The 4,474-nt window shown below is 36.1% G+C and overlaps 1 non-coding gene across 1 annotated transcript; it reads right to left on the bottom strand.

The window, feature by feature from the left end:
* Positions 1–3,295: 3,295 nt before the first annotated feature.
* Positions 3,296–3,402, bottom strand: LOC128290742 (small nucleolar RNA R71). Its single transcript, XR_008280529.1, has one exon. It is a non-coding gene; the product is annotated as a small nucleolar RNA R71 (small nucleolar RNA).
* Positions 3,403–4,474: the final 1,072 nt, after the last annotated feature.

Raw genomic sequence — 4,474 nt, forward strand, 5'->3', positions numbered from 1 at the left:
AACAACCAGAGATTTTTATAGTCTCAGAAAATGAGGACTATGTTTGCTTGTTGAAAAAGTCCCTTTATGGCTTGAAACAATCACCAAGGCAATGGTATAAGAGGTTTGATTCATTTATGACTACTCATGATTTCAAAAGAAGCAGCATTGACAGTTTTGGATATATTCTTCTTGATGTTGATGACATGTTGATAGAAGCCAAAGATAAAGAAGAGATAGGAAAAGTCAAAGCCCAATTTAGTAAAGAATTCGAGATGAAAGATTTGGGAGTAAAAAAAAAACTCAGGACGCATATTCTCAAAAATAGAAAAATAAGTAAATTGTACCTATGTTAGAAAGGGTACATTGAGAAAGTTCTATGCAGGTTCAAATATGCAAAGTGCCAAGCCTGTTAGTACTCCATTAGTAGCCCACTTTAAAATTCCATCGGCTTTGTCTCCGCAATCAGATAATGAGATTGACTACATATCACGTGTTCCATATTCTAGTGTAGTGGGATCTCTAATGTATGTTATAGTTTGCTCACGTCCAGATTAATCATTTGCAGTTAATAGATACATGGCGAATCCAGGTAAAGAATACTAGATAACAATTCAGTGGATTTTTAGATACTTACGAGGTACTATTGATGTTTGCTTACAGTTTAGAATAACTAGAGGTGAAGTCATTGGGTATGTTGATTCTGATTTTTCCGGAGACCTTGATAAAGAAGATCTCTCAACGGGTATGTCTTTACTATTGGGGGTTGCACAATTAATTGGAAAATCACTTTGCAGACTACAGTTGCTTTGTCTAATACTGAAGCTAAGTACATGGCTATTACTGAGGCTCATAAATAAGCTATTTAGTTTAAGGCATATACCAGAATATCACAATTCAAGATAACATTAACTCTAATTCAAAATAATTCTAAAAGAAGCACAATACCCTACACTTTCCATATATACAGATTATCCTAACGGATACCTTCTTGTCATATAGATACACTTCTCTTTTGCATGGAAACACTTAGGACTTAGTTACTCATAACCTATATCAATACCTCATATTAGCTTTACTTATTATAGAACTAAAAGAATTTACTCATATCTTACAATAAAGACAGACATTTAGATTCAATACTTACCAGACATTCCTCACAGTTCATGCCATAAAGGTCTAATAGAACATGCTATACAATCTCATACAGAAACCTTATACTTACAATTTTACTGTTCAGTTACCACATACAGATTTACTCATTCAAAAATTAACATGCACAGCTGATAAACCGTAATTTATACATATTTTTTACCCCATGTTTAACACATTTTATGGATGATTTCCTATTAGAATTGGTGAATTCGATGCTCCTAATACTTTAATTTCATGTTTTATACTTAGGAGAGCATAGGAGAGCGAAAGGAACGAGAAACGGGTCAAAAACAGATAAAATGGGCCAAAGTACAAAATCAACACGGCCTGGACCTCCTCACATGGGCGGAGCACACGGTAGTGTCAATTTGGCAGGCTCGAGCACGGCTTGAAGTAATCGCACATGGGTGTGTCCCTGCCGAGCCCAAGTTGAGTCCAATTCGGAAAAAGCTAATTTTGAGGGCTCTTAGGCATTCCAAAGCCTATAAATACACCCTAGAGGAGGAAGAAAAAGGGGGACACAGAATAGGGAGTAAGCAATTACTCCAAGGAAGCCGATTGATCCATCTCAGAAGCCGGATTCACCATCAGGACTGAAGATCTCTCCTCAATTTCCCTTCAGGAGTTTTGGGTTTTCTTTATGTTTTGTATTCTTTATTATTCGAGATGTTTTCTTATTTAGTTATGAACTAAAACCCTAAATACCTAAGGGGAACGAAACCTAAGACGAATCTTGTTATTATTTTCTGAATTGTATGATAAATATTTAACTTGTTCTTAATTATGTGTTCTTAATTCTTATTTTGATATCACAGGATACTGATTCAAGATAAGCTCTTATTCAGAGGAGGAATAGACCTTGTTTAAGAGTATATTTGTCATAATTAAGCGAAGTTGTTTGCGCACCTAGACATAGGGTGACAAGATTTTGTGGGATTATGGTGAAACCTAATAAGGGGATCCATAGATTAAGTTAATGAAACCCTAGGGTGTTAATTAGAGAAAGGTCTCAACTATTCAATCTAGAGATTAGACATTATTAGTCTTGAATAGGGATAATAACATAACTTAGGGATCTCTACGGAACAAGTTAAATGAATAAATCGTCCGATTCGGAGCCAGACAGTCTAGGTGGATTTTTCCTTAGGTATTGTCTTAATTCAATCGATTTTCCCAAAAGAAATTCTCCAAGTCCATTCTCTGTGAATTCTTAGTTTAGATAATTAGTTATTTAAAACAAAATCTCTTTATTCTTAGGCTAGATAATAAAAAGACAGTCATTACTAGTACTTTTAGTTTCTTTGGGTTCGACAATCTGGTCTTGCTAAAACTATACTACTGTTCGATAGGTACACTTGTCTACATCGCGATAATAGTTAGTTTCAAGAACGATTAATTATAAATATTTAAAACCTATCACAAAATCACGCAATCAAGTTTTTGGCACCGTTGCCGAGGAACGAAGATATTAGAAACGCTCAATTTTTATTACTTTAGCCATTTATTTTTCTTGCAATTTAATTTTTATTTATTATTATTATTATTTATTAATTTACTTTTTCTTTCTCTTGGCAGGTTTTTATAGTTTATGACTAGAAGAAACCCGTCAGGACCACTACTTTTTGACGAAAAAATCGATCGTACAGTTTGCAGAAACCAAAGAGAAATAAGGCAAAGCTTAAGATACACAGAGAACGAGCAAGAGGACGATACTCAACCCCTAACCGAAGAGATGGCTGAAAACCAAGACAATCAGCTACGTCCTGCAATTGCGGTTAATCAAAATCCTGCTCCACGCACTATGTATGATTATGCTAAACCTTCTTTAACAGGAACTGAATCGAGCATAGTTAAACCTGCTGTAGCTGCAAATACTTTTGAACTAAAACCTAACACTATTCAAATGATACAGCAATTTGTTTAGTTTGATGGTTTGCAGGATGAGGATCCCAACGCTCACTTAGCAAACTTTTTGGAACAATGCGATACATTTAAAATTAATGGTGTTTCTGATGATGCCATTCGTCTTCGGTTATTCCCTTTTTCATTGAGAAAAAAAGCTAAACAGTGGTTGAACTCATTACCACGAGGGTCAATCACTACTTGGGAGCAAATGACTGAAAATTTTCTATTAAAATATTTTTCGCCTGCTAAAACGGCTAAATTACGTAATGATATCTCTTCATTTGTGCAAATAGACTTAGAAACTCTTTACGATGCATAGGAGAGATACAAAGACTTACTGAGAAGGTGCCCTCACCATGGGTTACCGCTTTGGCTACAGGTTCAAACGTTCTATAATGGCCTGAATCTTTCGACTCGACAAATGGTTGACACAGCTGCTGGCGGAACCATCAATAACAAAACACCTGAAGATGCTTATGAGTTTATAGAGGAGATGTCACTGAATAACTATCAGTGGTAAGTCATGAGGACTAAACCAACTAAAACAGTAGGCATTTATAACGTTGATTCGGTTACTATGCTGTCAAACCAGGTAGAACTTCTAAATAAAAAGATTGATGGTTTACTTGGTTCTACTCAGGTATATCTAGTAATGAGGTGTGAGACAAATGGAAGAGGAGCATGCACAGAGTATCAACCCTTTAACCCTAGCATCGAGGAGGAACAAGTCCAATATATGAGTAATAATAACTCTCGATCCCAAAATAACCCATATAGTAACACTTACAATGCAGGTTAGAGGAACCACCCCAATTTCTTGTGGGGCGGTTAAGGAAATCAAAGACCACAACATCCTTCGGGTTTTCAACAACCACCCTATCAACAGGAAAAAAAGTCGAACCTTAAAGAGATGCTCTCAAAGTTTATATCGGTGTTAGAAACCCATTTTCAGAACACCGAGTCAGTACTTAAAAATCAACAAGCGTCGATCCAAATACTCGAAACTCAGATAGGCCATCTTTCCAAACTAATCTCCGAACGACCACAAGGTAGCTTGCCAAGTAATACTGAACCCAACCTAAGGGAATAGCTCAACGCAATTAATATTGAAGATGATGAAGGAGTCGTTGAGCCTGAACCAGAACTGAGGCAAGAAACTGTGGTAAGTAAATGTCACGGTGAGGTAGGTCATAATAAAAACAAATCAGTGAATGTCGAATATAAACCTCATGTGCCATACCCCAACGCGACAAGAAAAGACTACTTAGATGAAAATTTTGGTAAATTCCTTAAACTCTTAAAAAATTACACATTAACTTACTGTTTATTGAAGCTCTATCGCAGATGCCAAACACAATGAAATTTTTAAAGGAGCTTTTAGCAAATAAGAGGAAGTTGGACGAGGCGTCGCATGTGGAGCTAAACGCAGTGTGCT

The sequence above is a fragment of the Gossypium arboreum genome, chromosome 3 (genome assembly GCF_025698485.1).
Source record: "Gossypium arboreum isolate Shixiya-1 chromosome 3, ASM2569848v2, whole genome shotgun sequence".
Taxonomy (NCBI): Eukaryota; Viridiplantae; Streptophyta; class Magnoliopsida; order Malvales; family Malvaceae; genus Gossypium; species Gossypium arboreum.